Raw genomic sequence first — 15,695 nt, 5'->3', positions numbered from 1 at the left:
ACTGCTTGAGCCCAGGAGTTCGAGACCAGCCTGGCCAACATAGGGAGACCTGGTCTCTACAAATATTAAAAAAATTAGCAGGTCGTGGTGGCATGCCCCTGTGGTCCCAGCTACTTGAGAGGCTGAGGCAGGAGGATTGCCTGAGGGCAGAAGGTGGAGGCTGCAGTGAACGGAGATTGTGCCACTGCTCTGTAGCCTGGGTGACAGAGTGAGACCCTGTCCCCAAATTAATTGGTTTTGGAATAATACCTAAATAATACCTAAACTCCTTGCCTTGGCCTACAGGGGCCTAAATATTTGGCCCCTGCCTCCCCTCCAGCCCACAGCGCCAGCCCCAGGACCTTTGTACCTGCCACTTCTGCTCTCCAGAAAGCCCCGGCTCCTCCCCCATCTTTGTAGACATAGGTGTTTCTTGTCATTTAGAGTTTCAGTTCAAATGTGACACCCTCTGATTGATGGACATCATTTCATCACCGGACGTTATGCAGCTCATTATCTGTCCCCTGCCTGCCTCCCGGCTGGAGAAGTGCAGGAAGCTGCCTGTCCCTCTCCTGTTTAGAGCCACCCTTCCGCAGCTGGAGCTCCGCTTGGCGGAGGCAGGAGTGGATGCTGCCATCATCAGGATGAGGTGGCCCAGCGTGGAGAAGCTAAGAAGAGATGGCGATCGGTCAACGCGGCTGCGCTTTTATGGTGAAAGAAACGAAGGCCGAGGGTCAGAAAGGTCAAGGACGGGCTCAGGTCCCGTCGCTGGTGATGAGCAGGACCCACAGGACCGACGGGATCTTGGCCAAGCCCTGGGAGGTTTACCTGGTCATTTACCTGGCTGCCCTTACCATATACTCCTCCTTCCCCCCTCCCCCAGCCATCAGCAAAGGTCAATCCTGAGTGTTAAAGACATGCACGAGTTTGGCTCGGGAAAGGAAAATCAGAAAGGTGGCCTAAGGGGCCCCACCTCCAGGAATCCTAAAGTAGGCGGCCGGGGGTGAGCTGCCAGAGCCGGCCGGCGGCCCTGAAAGCAGCCTCCGCCAGCGCCTCGCGAGTCCCCCTCTCACCGCCCCGCTGGCCCCGTCCCGGCCCCGCCCCCGTCATCTTGCCCCGCCCCTTCCCCGCGCCCCGAGGCGAGTGGCGCTGACAGCGGGCGGCGGGCTGGGTGTTTGCATACAAAGGCGGCCACGCGCGGCGCAGCACGGTGAGTAGCCGCCGCTTCCCGCCTCCCGCTGCGGAGCAGGGGCCGCAGCCTCGGGTTAGGCGAGGCAGGACGCGCCTCGGGGCAGCTGGAGGCGCGTGGCGGGGCGGGGGTTAGTCCCCGGGGGCCCGAGGACCGACGTCCGGGCTACGTCCCCGCTGCCCTCTCTGGGAAGTGGTTCGGGAAGGGAGGCGGGGAAACAGGCCCGGGAGGCCGGGAGGGCCTCGCGAGCATCCCTGGGGCCCCGCCTTCGCTGCGCGCCCCGAGGCCCGCTGTGGGTCCGGCCTGGCTGGTCTCGAGCGGCGGGGGGCCTCCGGGCGTGCTGCCGCGCAGACCTAGAACCGCGGGGACCAACTCCAGCCGGCTAGCGTGGTGCGTCCTGGCTCTGCGCGACCAGCCCCTGCTATGCACCGGGGACTGCGATGAGGGTCTTTCTTTCCCCCGGAGTTAGGATTCCAGCGCTGCAGTTGAGGAAACTGAGGCTCAGGGAGGTTGACCTCCGTGCCCAAGGTCACACAGCTGCCGGGCGGCAGGGCAGGCTGAGCCTAGGTTGGAATCCCGGTTCTCATATTACAGCTCTCCCCTGCAGGGCCTCTGCACCTTTCTTTCAGCCTAGTGGGTGCTAGGCCTAGTGAGCTCCATCAGCTGCTCCTGCACATAATTTTATTATGGGGAAGGCCAGGAAAATAGAGGATGAGAAGTAAGGTTTTGGAAGTAACTTGAGTGCCCTAGAGCTGGAGTAGGTTATTTGTGTGGTCTGTAGTTGCTGGAGAAAGCAGGTGTCAACCCTGTTTTTGATCAGCAAGCAGGAAGCCAATTAAGACAACTGGCAATCTTAATTTGGAGAGTTTTTGAAACCCAGTAGTTTCCCACAGGATAGAAGTGTTTTGGGAAATCGGAGCTTGTAACAGTTTTTTAATTGGGGGTGTTGTGGTGTGGTGCTCTAGAGGTAGTGATTGTGAGATTGTTTATCCTTTGTTCCAAAATTTGGGTCTTATGAATGAAAGTAAGCAGGTGATGAATGTATAGTATTTGAGAAATACATCCACACATAAACACTTTTCTTGCCCCCAGATTCTTGTTGAAAGATCTAACAGTTGGGATTTTTGATTCTATATTTTGATAGCGCTTCACGTTTGCCAACATTTGTTATTGAGTGTTTTGCTCACGGTTGTATGGTTTTGGTTTTTGTTCCTGTTTGCATGTGGGGCCACATCGTGTTGTGGAGCTGGGCCTGGATAGAGCCCTGGACTCCGTCGGGAGGTCTGGGCTCTGATCTGGGCTCTGCCTGAGCTCTGTGGGACCCTGAGAGAGTTCTTTCACCCACCCAGGTCCCAGTTATCAGCAGTTCCTTTCTTTTTGTTTGTTTTTGCTTTTTTTTCTTGAGATGGAGTTTCACATTGTCACATGGGCTGGAATGCAATGGCATGATCTTGGTGCACTGCGACCTCTGCCTTCCGGGTTCAAGCGATTCCCGAGTAGCTGGGATTACAGGTGCCCACCACCACGCCTGGCTAATTTTTTGTATTTTTAGTGGAGACAAGGTTTCACTATGTTGGACATGCTGGTCTCCAACTCTTGACCTTGCCGTCCGCCCACATGGCCTCCCAAAGTGCTGGGATTACAGGTGTGAGTCACTGCGCCCAGCCAGCAGTTCTTTTCTTTTAGAAAAGCACAGGGGACAAGGGGCGGACCTGCTGAGTCTAGAGGCCTGGGAGAGAACCTGAGGGTTCAGGTGAGGGACCGCAGGGATCCTGGTTGGGGAGGGCCTTGGAAGTGACTGAGGAGGAGTCTCCCCTGAATGAGGTGGGGGTGATCGGCCTGATCCAGCCAGAAGGAATTCTGTGGGTCCAGTTCTTCTGCTCTTTGCTCGGTCAGCTGCACGAAGGGCCCTGGACCAGAGGGCAGAGGTAGGTCAGGAGATGAACAGATATTTCAGAAGAAGGTCCTGAGACCACCGTGGCTGGCACCGAGCGCTGGCCTTCGCAGTTGTTATTCTGACCACTCACAGATGTAGATCTTGGGCAGAAGACTTCAATCCTCTGAGCCTCAGTTTTCTCATCTGTAAAATGAAGGGATAATCATACTCATTTACAGGATTGTTGTAAAAATTAACTGAGATAAAAAAAAAAGAGCCTCTGGGACATAGTATGGGGTCCATGAATCATAGTGGTGGTTATTATTTTAAGGTACCACAGGGTGCCAGCGAGGAGGGGCTCTTTGTGGGGTTGGGACAGTCCTGGCTGATGACGGCCCCTGCTCTATAAATCATCCCTATGGGACGCTCCCTCCCCCTGACTGCCACCCGTCTTCGGGTTGGCCTTTCCTGACCCTCTATGTACTGGGTTCAAGGTCTAAAAGGTGCCTAAATGAGATTAATTGATTTGGGCAAGCTTGCCGATGGGGGTGGTTGAGGGGTACAGGCACTCAGAGCTTTTGAGGGATACTGAGGAGGAAGACCCTGGAATCACCCACTAGCAGCTCTGGGGCTTGTTCCCTGGGAAGGGCAAAGTCACAATTTTGACACTTCATTGAACCCTGGCATAATGTATGGTATGATAAGCCCTCTCGTTCACAACCAGAATGGGGGGTGTGGGGAAGAGAGTTGGGACAAACCCAAGCAAGCCCTTCAGTGATGTTACAGGCTCTTCACTTAGAAGAGGCCCAGGTGCCTGTCGGATGGCTGTTCCTGAAATGTTTGCTTTCTGAACTGAGACTGAGGGTCTGCAGGGAGAGGGGCCCACGCCTGTGTGTGGCAGGGACACACCCGCACTGGCCCTGCTCCTTGATCAGAGGATGCACCTTTGCCTGAAGGGAATCTGTCCCACACCCCCAGGCCACACTGGGCCCTGGGGCTGCTGGGTTCCCGAGCAAGCTTTCCACTGCTTTCCCCTCTCCATCTTCCCACCTGTAATTGACCAAACAAGCCCCTAGCAGCTGGGGTTGGGGTGGGGTCTGTGCAGGCAGGAATATGTTGAGCAGTGAGTTTCTGCCTGAGGAAAGCTCTGGGTCCGGGTCCAGGCTGACACTTTCCACAATGAGGTATGCAGCCCAGAGTCTTAAAATCTCAGCACAGTGTCTGCCCCACGGGCCTGCTTGCTGAGGAAGGCCAGGTAGGTTGTGCCAATGCCACTCCCAGCTGAGAGGTGGGGAGGAACCAGATGGACTGGGCTCCATCAGGAGAGAAGCCAGAAGCTTGTTCACACCGGTGGTCGTGGCTATACCAGCTGATGGGTTTCCCAGCCCACTGACCAAATTTTGTGATTCTCACAACAACTTAGAAATTTCGGCTGATGCCAACTGCTGGGGCTTTCCAGAAAAAGCTGTAGGTCGTTAGAAAGGCACTTTGCTCTGTAGGGAGTCCTGTTTGCTCCTAAGTGTGAGCCGATTTGCATTGGCTCACAAAGCTGACCACAGGCCCTGCATGGGACACACCCCCGACACCCCCATTTGCCTGCTGGCGGTGCACTTGCACCCCTGGGGCCTTGCTCCTTTCCCCTTGCCCTCTGTCCGCTTGGCCACACACACTCACTTTTTGGCAAAGCCATCCTCTGCGTTCGTGGATCTCACTAGGCCGTAGGTCTTTGGTTTACAAGATGAGACAAGCACCAAGGCTTGCAGGATAATCGGCACCAGGCAAGGTACGTGCCCAGACACCTGTCTGGCTACAGAATGTCCCGCCATTGGGCACTGCACAGTGCCAGAATGTTCCCCAGTCTCGGGGTGGCCTTTTTGGGCTCAGATTTTGGGCAAATGAGAATGTGTTATCACCCTAGTGGAATGTAGGCATGGCCTTCAATAGTTCTGTATTCATTTTAACCAGTAATGTTCTTTGCCTCTGTCTTTTTGGGAAGGTACCATTGAAACAGGTGATATATACAAAGTCCTCTCCAGCAAGAGACATTATTCAAAGACCGGGCTTTGTCTGGGACCAGTTTGTGGTCTCGGAATTAGCACCTGGTTTTTATTTGGTGCATGTGTGTTGGGAAAAGAACTTTACTAACTCACAACAGTCCTATGAGGTGGCTCTGCTGATGTCATCCCTTTTTATAAAACAGATGCGAAACCACAGTGCAGAGAGGTTAGTAACCTGCCTGTAATCCCAGCACTTTGGGAGGCTGAGGTCATAGAGTTAATGGAAGGTGGAGCTGGGATTTGAACACCTCCAGGGCCTGCGCTCTTACCCGTTGAGCTGTATTGTCTCCTAAAAGACAGTGCTCTGGAACATCCAGATGATATTGGTCCCCACCCCAGTTGCTGGGGTGTGGCAGGGGTGGGCGATGGTACAGAAATAATGAGAATAAGGGCAGAGCATTCTTTTGACCAAGACACGAATTTGGACAGAAGGCTCTTGCAAGTGTGTAGCGAGAGCGTGCCATTGGGTCTTCGAAGGAAAGGAAAGTCCTGTCCTTACTCAGTGAGCTAATTAAGAGCCAAAGGGTTGGAGTCCAAGCCTCGGGCTGTTTTGCTCATCATAGTGGTCACACTGTATTGAGAAGTCTGCACCCACCTTTATCCAGGCCATTTGTATTTGTCGGCAGGAACCTGAGAACAAGCATCACCTGGGATTTAATATCTGAGGGCTGCAAAGTGTCTGTGCTGGAGGAGCTGAGTGGTCACTCACCTGACCTTCCCTCCAAAGCAGGACTGCCCCTATCCAGCACCCTCTTCTGTCTCAGTGGTTTCAGTGTTGGAGAGACCCTGACACTGAGTGGACCGGAGTTTTCCAAGCTTCACTCTCAGTTCTCTGAGGTCACTAATAATTGACGTGAAATACATGCAGACATAAAAAACAGAAGCTAAAGGCCAGGCGTGGTGGCTCATGGCTGTAATCCCAGCACTTTGGGAGGCCAAGGTGGGTGGATCACCTGAGGTCAGGAGTTCAAGACCAGCCTGGCCAACATGGCAAAACCCTGTCTCTACTAAAAATACAAAAATTAGGTGGACATGGTGGTGGCCTCCTGTAGTCGCAGCTACTCGGGAAGGTGAGGCAGGAGAATCACCTGACGCTGGGAGGCAGAGGTTGCAGTGAGCCTAGATCGCACCATCTCACTCTAGCGTGGTGACAGAGTGAGACTCTGTCTCAAAAACAAATCAAATCAAAATGAAACAAACAAAAAACAAAACAAAAACAAAAGCTAGAAAGCAACACTATGGGAAGTATTTGTGATAAAAAGTGAAGGTCTCCTCCTCCTCTCCCAGGCTGGTCCCTGGGGCCGAGTCTTGTGAACCTTGTTTGCTATGTAGCTCATTCCAGAATTTTTTTGTGCATATCAAAGTATGTACAAATGTAATTCTTAAAAAGTGGAATTCTTAAAAATTTATAAAATGTAATTTCATAAAATTTATGAAATGTAATTCTTAATGTAATATAATTCTTTAAATGTAATTCTTAAAAATGGATCCATATTATGAGTATTTTGTATCTGTTTACATTCCATATTCGTGTTAATGTTAATGGAGCTACCTGTCTCCCATTTTATTAACAGCCTCATAATATTCCATTTTGCAATGTGGATGGCCCGTAATTTATTAAGCCAGAGTCATGTAGATACTAAGTTATTTCTGATTTTCCCTATTACAATTAATGCTGTGGTTACTGTTTTTGTACATGGATCTTACTGTATTTGTAGGATCAGTTCCCAGCAATATAGTTGCTGGGCTTTGCCAACATGTGCCTCAAAAGATGGGCGTTGCCACATTACTTACCCATTTATGACCCTGTTAGTAGCAAGTGATGATGTCTGATTTTCCTACTTTTCACGGACCCTGGGGTTTTAATGAAATGCTTTGATTTTGGACCATCTGAAAGGCCTCCTTCAATTGGCATATCTTTAATTATGAATGGGGTTGAGTATCTCTCTCATATATTACTGGCCAAATGTGAACTGTATACGTTTTGGCCATTTTTTCTTTTGAGCTGATCTGAGGCCATTTTCAACTGACTTTAACCTTCTAGAGGTGGATGGTGTAGGTGCAAATGGTGGGGTTGAAAAAGCAGTGGCAGGGGTTTGAATTTTGGCAGTTCCCAGAAAGCGTTTCTTGGCAATCTGTGAAGCCCAGAGGTGGATGCTGCCAATTTTGGAGCAAATGTAGAATTTTCTAATGGTAACAATGAGGCAAGAAACCATGTGACCTCTGTCACCTCGTCCCAACAGTGTTAGCAGTGCTGTCCTTTCTGGAACCGTATGAAACTGACGTCAGGAGTGCTGTGGAGCCTCTGCTGGGTGCTGGAGTTCTGCAGATGAGCTTAATGATGGATACGCCCTCCTGTCCCGGGCAGGGAGGGGGATGAGCTGGGTGGGGGCAGGGTGGAAGGAGGAGATGCCTGCCCTGCCACCCCAGAAGCTCTCTGCAGGAGCTGTGCATTTTCCTCACCTGCCTAACACACGGGCAGGTCTTTGGTGGCGGGACCCCAGGGCTGGCTGTGTTTGCTGTTTCATCACTTTTGTCAGTAAGTGTTGAAAGGTCTTTAAAAGGCCTCTGACCTGCAGGCCTTTTAAAGCATCTCCAGCTTTTCTGGTGAATTTTTATATTTTGGACGGGAATGTCTCACCAACCCTGGCATGCCAAGAAAGTCCCCAACTTCCCAGCAGGTAGTGATGGATGCAGAACTGTGCTCTTCTATTTAAGAAGCTCCTCAAGGTGCTCTGGTCAGGACAGTTTAACCACAGGGATGCTGGTGGACTCAGTCAATCCAGACCTGGCAGAGGGCAGCAGCTGCCCTAAGTGTGTGTCAGTTACAGCAGGGCGTGGGCCGCTGCCCAGGTGGCCTGACTTTCTGTCTGCGTTCCTTTCCCTGCATCACCCTGAGTCTGAGCCAGACTTCCTTTTTTGTCATCACCCTTATCAACTGCCATAAGTATCAGTCTACAGTGCTCTGAAAAGACTTCCTCATTGCCATTAGTGCAAATTACAGGAGGAAGCTGACACTGTTTATAAATCAATTTTATATTCATGCAAGTCTTATTAGTCATTATACCATTTTGGGCACTTCTTAGAAGCTTTTTGTGTTTTTAGATGCTTTGGATGAAAATCCTCATTTGTCTCGTAAACCTCCAGGGTGGGTGAGATCTTGGCGGGCACCAGTAGCAGTGTGATGTTTGTGACTTTATCTGGTGCTGGGCGGACCAGAGATAGAGCCCCCAGATGCTGAGACACTGACTGCAGTGTGCTCAGAGGAGGGCGGCTGGCGCCCTGAGCAGGAAGCCCCAAAATCGTCACTGTCAAGCCCAGCTGGGGAGCCGACAGTGCCTTCTCTAGAGGAAGGGTGCCAGGGGTGGTCATTTAGTTGTCCTGACCTGGTCTGTTGGCCTCGAGCAGCAGCCAATTCTGTATCTGGGAGCTGTAATTTGCTGATATCAGAAACACAGATAAGGGGGCCCCATCTCAGACAGATGTTAGGTTGGCTTTTGAATCACTAAGCTCCCTGGATGTGCCTTAAGTTCACAGGTGCACGGTAAGCACCTGCCATGAGGGCAGATGTGACAGAATGCATGTTTGCTCTCTGCACAGTGAGTGGGTTTTGGGTAGCTTTTCTCCAGGAAATGATCAATCACTCAGAGATAAGCAAATGCCAGAGAAGTCTCGGATCACGGACTAAACACAGGAGGGTGTTGTGACCTTTCTAAGTCCTTAAGGGTTGTAGGGGAAGGTTTTGAACAATGGCTTTTGACTTTACCTTCTGAGGGGCCCTGTCAGGGAGTGCTGATGTGGGGGAGAACTGTTTTGAAGGTGTCACATCCGGGGCCAGCCCTGAGCCTTGCTTCTGTAGCCACCTCCTACAGGAGGTCATGACAATAATAAGATTTTGCACGTGTCTTCCAGGGGCAAAGACCTTTCCAAACTAGTCATTGTGTTGACCACTCAGGATGACAGCCTGGTGGGCTCGGTCAGAGCTGCTGTGTTAATACCCTGCCCCCACACACATAGCTGGTAAATGCGGGAAGATAGCACTCACAGCCAGGCCTTCTGACCCCCAGTTTTGTGTCATTTCTGCTTTTCAGCCTTACCTTTAGGTGTCATGACTGTTTATTTAAACTGTTTGCAGTGACTTTTCTTTGGGAGCCTTGTCGTGTGAACTTTATGCTCTGGGAGAGAACAATTCCTGCTGTCTTCTTCATTTCTTCTGATTTTTAAATTTTAATGCATTTCCCCCTCATTCCCTTCCTTGCCAAGCTACTCTGAAGGTGATGGGTACATCTTGCTGTTTACACTCTGGAATTTCATGATGGGGCAAAAAAAAAAAAAAAGTTTCTTGCTTGGGATGAATACTTGATTTTGTGGGGTTGCCATGATCAGGTCATAGAATCTAGCATCAAGTTAGAGCCCCGTCAGATGCTTGAATTGCCTCTACAACCTCTTTGCCAAGGGGTGGTTTAGACTTTTTGAATGCTCCTTTTGAGGGTGAGCTTACTCCCTCGAGTAAGCCAGCTCTCATTGGAAGCTTAGATTGTGCCTTAGCTTCTGCTCTGGATTTGAAACTGCCTCTCTGTAATTCAGACTTCGGTTATAGTCACTCTTCGATGATCTCTCCAGCACCGGATGGGCTGTAAACACGTGCTAAATATGAATTGACATTTAGAATTAGATGGTTGCCATCTGCTTTGCTAAAGCCCCACATGACTGACTGGTCTTTACCTGGGCCTCACCCATTGATACTGGACGTACAACCTCAGATGAGGAGGTAGTGCTATACAGAGGCGAGCAGCGGAGACTAGGGGTCCAGCCTTGGCCCCCTGCTCTTCTCTGTTCACTTTCCAGTCATGTTGGAGCAAACCTGTTGCCCCTGGCTCCTCATCAGAAATGGGGTGATGATGCTTACCCTGGAATGCTTCTCGGGGTTGTTTAGAATCGAATCAGGTGTGCTTATAACATGCCAACGAGTTTCATACATTTTATGGAACAGGGAGGTTGGCGGCCTTTCCTCTGGGGCTTAGCAGTAATATGTGAAGTGTTCTGAGCGTAAACAAATCCAGGGGTATTGGGAAAGGTCTGAGGGCTTTGGAGGATTCCTGTCTCCCGAGGCTGACTCCTCTAGGCTGAACCTGTGGCTGCCCCAAGGGCCCCAGGAAAACAAGCATCAGTTCAGGGTCTGTACCGACAGCACGGACAACACTTCAACTTCAAACAGGCAGGAGGATTTGTTTTCTCAGAGAGCCCCATTCTGTTTTGTTCTGAGTGTCCTTTCAAAGGTAAGTCAAAGGTGCTGAAACCTGAGTACGGTTAGATAATTTGTTTTCAGCAGTTCTCTTTCATTTGCTTCTGGCACAGTTCCTCGTTGCTCTTTATATGCCATGACCTGCCAACTCCTTCCTCATTAAAACACCAGGGGCTTTGCACATATACCTTGTGGCTCCCAACAGCCCTAGGCCATCTGTGTCTCCTGGGTAAGTGGAGACCCTCCTCACAAAACACATCCACACCCTCCTGCCTACCACTGCTTCCATTCTGGTTTTGGCAAAACGGTCACTAGAGATCAGTGAACTTCGCTTGAGCCCTGGTCCTTTGCTCTGGGACACCCACTCGTTCTCAATGTTATAAGAATAGGATCAAGGGAGCTTGGATCCTCCATTTCCATTACACCAGAGAAGTGTTCTGAACGAAGAAAACACTTTTGCTTTTGGAAATCAATCACCATGTAGATATTAATGCACTTACATCATTCCAGAAATCCCTAGCTCGGTAGACAAATGCATAGGATTAGACTCCTGGCAAGTGTTGCAGAGTGTCATCAAAGAAGACATGGGAAGTTGCTAAAGAAAACATGTCCATGTAGCACTGCAGACATCTCCTGGGCCCTGCGATGGAGCAGGTACCACATCAGAAATGAGCAAGGCTTGTCCCTATCCTCAAGGAGAGAAGACTCACTTGGTAGACAAATGTCTGTTCAGCCACTTGACAAATGACAGTAGCATTTCTCAAGCAACTGCCCTGGATGGCTGGGCTGGAGGGCTGAAGAGGAGGTTGAGGCTGAAAGATAGAGTCATGTGGGCATGTTTATGAAGGGGGCATATACCTGGACAGCCAGGGAAGGAAACAGGAGGCAGGTGGACATCCAGATTTGAGGAGTAACTGTTCAACTCCTGCAAGACGCTTTGTTCTTAAAGAAGGGACAGTAGGAAGAAAAGTACAAATGAGAAAGATTGAACAAACCCGGGGATTGTAACAGGGCATTTATTGAGACAGTTTTGCATTCGTTTGCATATAATTAGATGTTGCTTACCATGCCATCATTTCATTTTCAAGGAGCAAACCCACAATATGAAAATGGAGCCTTAGGTAATGTTCTAGTTGAAGGAACTAGGAAGGAAATTAAAATCACTTTTATTTACTTGCATAATAAATGAGTGGAACAGCAGATTTTCTGAATTGTCCATTAAGGGGCGTGGCCTAAAACAATTCAAATCTATTTATTTATTTAGAGATGGAGTCTCGCTCCGTCGCCCAGACTGAAGTACAGTGGCGCAATCTTGGCACTGCAACCTCTGCCTCCTGGGTTCAAGTGATTGTCCTGCCTCAGCCTCCCGAGCAGCTGGGATCACAGGTGCCAGCCATCATGCTAATTTTTGTATTTTTGTAGAGATGGGGTTTCACCATGTTGGCCAGGCTGGTCTCGAACTCCTGACCTCAGGTGATCTGCCCGCCTCAGCCTCCCAAAGTGCTGGGATTATAGGCGTGAGCCACTGTGCCCGGCCCCCATATTTATTTTTAATAATTGATGCTATTCGAGTTGAGCATGCTGTTTATTATTAATGTCATAGGTAGAGTTCTAAGCAGAATATGCTTGCAGATTTTTATGTTCCTTGCTGTATTATCTGTTTGGTTCTGAGATAGAAACAGTTTCTAACCCAGAGGTATCTGGAAAGATGGTATCCAGTGGGATGTAATAACCTCAGGAAATTTGTTTTATTACAGAAGGTCGAGCTAGAAGATGTCACATTAAAAAAAGTATGTGTTTCTTCACCTTAGAGCTTCTCTGAAAATCCACAGTTAGAAAATCCCAGTCTTGCCAAAGGGTATTTGTAAGATTTGGCTGAGTTCTCCGTCAAAAACATTTGAATTAGGGATTGTAGAATCCTGTTTCAAGTGGTAAATAAAATCCTGTCAGGTGAAGCCGCTATTTCTTGCCAGATTTTGAGATTAAAATCAGTAGGTTTAAAGGGAATTTGGTATGGGGTGGGCGAATCGCAGGCATCTGAAAGCTGATCCACTGGAAATTAAAGCATTCCGTTTGGTCCTCTGCAGGTTTTGTTTATTGTTTGTTACCCTTGAGGTAATTAAGATACTTTCTTCTTTAAAGCAGATATTCCCCTCACTGCTGCATCATGTGTTTTAGTAGACAGCAGGAAGCAGACACCAAAGACAGTCATGAGGTTAGCAGGCAGGTATGGGGAGGTGGGTTGCTTGGCTGGTTTTTTCTGGCTTCTTCAGGTAAATCAAATTAGCTTCTTCCTTCAGGCTTTTACTTGAAACATAACTGAGAGTAAAATTTGGGAATTTATGCCCAGCTGGTTTATTCTTGTATTCTTTAAACATTTGTCCAGTGTTTGTTTTGAAGAGAGCTTGGAGGAGGAGCAGAGAAAGAAGAACCCTAACCGCCTCTAACTTGCCTGCACCCATCTGGCCAGCAGGTGCCTGGGGTGACCCGGCCCACCCCTGTGCCTTCAAGGGCATGGTCTGTCCCGTGCCTTTTGGGGGAGGCATTCCCCACTCCACCTCAAGCTTTCTTTCAAAGAAATTGTCTAACCAAATAATATCCTGGCTTTCTGAAATGAGTTCTGGTTAATACAATATTGTCTTTCCTCAATTCTTAAAAAAAAAATGTTAATTGTGATAAAATACACATAACATGAAATTCACCATGTTAACCATCTTTAAGTGTGTGGTTCAGTGGCAAAATGGAGACCCTGTGCTCATTAAACACACAGTGACTCCCTGTTTTCTGCTTCTCCCCAGCCCCTGGTAATCACTCTTGCAGTTTCTATGAGTTTGTCTACCTGAGGTAGCTCATATAAGTAGAATCATACAGTGTTTGTCCTTTTGTGACTGGCTTATTTCACTTAGCCTACTGTCCTCAAGGTTCATCCCCACAATAGCATCTATCAGAATTTCCTTCCTTTTTCCATGATATGGATAGACCACATTTTGCTTTTCCATTCATCTGTCACCCTGGGTTTGCTGCCTCCTTTTGGCTATTACGAAAAATACCGCCATGAACTTGGGTGTGCAAATAGCTTTTCGAGACCCTGCTTTCAGTTCTTTTGGATATTACTCAAGACTGGAATGGCTGGATCATAAGCTAATTTTATTTTATTTGTTTTTGAGGAATTCAGACTGTTTTCTGAAGTGGCTGCACATTTTACATTCCCGCCAGCAGTGCACAAGAGTTCCCATATCCTTGCCAACACTTGTTATATTCTGTTTTTTTTTTTTTAAATAGTAGCCATCTTAATAGATGTGAGGTGGTAGTATTCACCCTTTTAAAAACTTTCAGTGGTTAGTTGTCAAGGCAGGCCCAGGTAACTCACACATCTAAACCCAGTGGAGATGTTGAGTTCCTAGGAACGAACTGCCAGGTGGAGCCCATGATCCTGTCACTTGCTGAGAATTATTGAGAAGATTTCCTGCTTTAAAATCCAGGTGTTTTCAGATTTGCAAAGAAGTTATTCAGTAGAGGGAACAGCTAAAGATATCAAAGCACCACTAATCTAAGCTAAAGCCACAGCTGGGGATATCAAAGCACCTTCTGATTATTTGTGGTATGAAAATACTCCAGACCAATCCAGTGGGAAGGTCACAGAGGAAATCGGAGTCTTGGCTCTGTCTCTGCCATGGGGGGAGCTTTGCTAAGTCACTTCCTGTTTCTGGGCTTACTATTTAAACATGAGGTGGTTGGAACAATAACTAAGGATCCTTCCAGCTTTCAAGTTCTTGGATTCTGAGCAGTAACCTTGAGTTTGCTTACTAAAGAAGGGCAGGGATGCTTGTTCTTGAGAACAAGAGGGCAGAGCAACAAATTATCAAGAGTTGCTAAGAACCAAGGAGTGCAGCCTTTGCCTTGGAATGGTTAGAGCTGGAATTAGACCTTACGGGTCACCCAGGCCAACGTGCTTCCTTTACAGAGGGAGGCTAGAATGCAGAGATGTGGCAATGCTATCCACTTACGAGTTTTCTCTTTCTTATGAGCAAAAAAATACTAACAGTAGTTCTTAGATGCACTGGCCTGGGTTTGGGGCCTCGCTGCTGGGGAGGTGGTCTCGTCATTCGGTGACAGACATAGCTCACCTGCAAGGGTGATGAAGGAGAAGAGATGGGGGACATGAGAAGAGGCTTTACAGAACCAAAAGAGAGGTCCCTTCAAAATCCAAAGACCTGGGTTCCAGTCTGGTGAAACTGGGCATGTCAATCCAGAGAACCCCTCTTCACCAGCCCTGTGATCTTCACTGCACTTTGGCTGTCTTCTGGTTTTACCAACCAAAGGCTGCATTCCTACAGGGTGTTCTGAGAGTCAATGTGAGACGATGTATATGAAAGAAATTGTACAAAGATGTTATCACATAGTTTTAGAGTTAGAGGGTTACCTCTCTTACCAAACACGTTAAAATCTAAGTTCAACATTGAAGGAATAAGAAGTATCAGGGTTACAAAGAATCATTTCTTGTATTGTGTATCTTTTCAGGAACCATCCCACTACACCTTTTTTGCATGAAGTTAAACCTGCACCACTAGCAAACTTAGAAAAATGTGTGTTTTGGGGCCAGGCACGGGAGCTCACACCTGTAATCCCAGCACTCTGGGAGGCCGAGGTGGGCGGATCATGAGATCAGGAGATCGAGACCAGCCTGGTCAACATGGTGAAACCCCACCTCTACTAAAAATACAAAAATTAGCCAGGCATGGTGGCGCATGCCTGTAGTTCCAGCTACTTGGAAGGCTGAGGCAGAAGAATCAGTTGAACCCAGGAGGTGGAGGTTGCAGTGAGCTGAGATCGCAGCACTGTACTTTAGCCTGGGCGACAGAGCGAGACTCTGTCTCAAAAAAAAAAAGAAAAATGTGTGTTTTGATATTTATATATGTATGTGACATGTATTAGCAGGGCAGATCAAGGGGGAGCTGGGCACTGGTGTTTACCCCCAGCTGAAAGGAAGGCTGATGTGTGTTCCCCTCTGAGGGTGTTTAGTAGGGGCTCGGCTTGTTTCCTCAGTTGAGAGAGGAGGTGTATCAGTACTGAGAGCTTCACTTAAAATAGTAAAACGAACCTGCGAGGGCTTCATGCATTCTTTTCTTTGTAGGCATCATTCATGGCTTTTGGTTCTCTGGTCTGTTCTAAGTTAGAATTAAATCAGCAGTTCTTACTGGCCCCTGCCTGCAGGGCATTTGACCACTTTTGAGCCTCATTTGCAAGTCAGTGTAGTGATCTCACTTTTGCTTATTTCATAGAGGTTGTGGTAAGATTTACAAAAGGTATATTTTGTTTTTTTTTAACTTGAAAGACCAAGGCTTTATC

The 15,695-nt window shown here is 48.4% G+C and overlaps 1 protein-coding gene across 11 annotated transcripts in view; it reads left to right on the top strand.

The window, feature by feature from the left end:
• The window catches only part of LPIN1 (lipin 1), a 150,315-nt gene that overhangs the window by 67,827 nt on the left and 66,793 nt on the right, over nucleotides 1–15,695 (top strand). For 2 of the 11 annotated variants that reach the window (XM_032294092.1, XM_032294090.1), the window contains exon 1: nucleotides 1,101–1,189. The exons of the other annotated variants lie outside the window; for them this stretch is intronic. The gene's annotated coding sequence lies outside the window, so the exon portion shown is untranslated. Of the gene's footprint in view, nucleotides 1–1,100; nucleotides 1,190–15,695 lie in introns of those variants that run through there. 11 annotated transcript variants of the gene reach the window in all.

This window comes from Sapajus apella, unplaced genomic scaffold (assembly GCF_009761245.1).
Source record: "Sapajus apella isolate SASKATOON/1434 unplaced genomic scaffold, GSC_monkey_1.0 scaffold31, whole genome shotgun sequence".
Taxonomy (NCBI): domain Eukaryota; kingdom Metazoa; phylum Chordata; class Mammalia; order Primates; family Cebidae; genus Sapajus; species Sapajus apella.
Note: the sequence above shows the minus strand (reverse complement) of the source record. Positions and strands in the feature narration are given on the sequence as shown.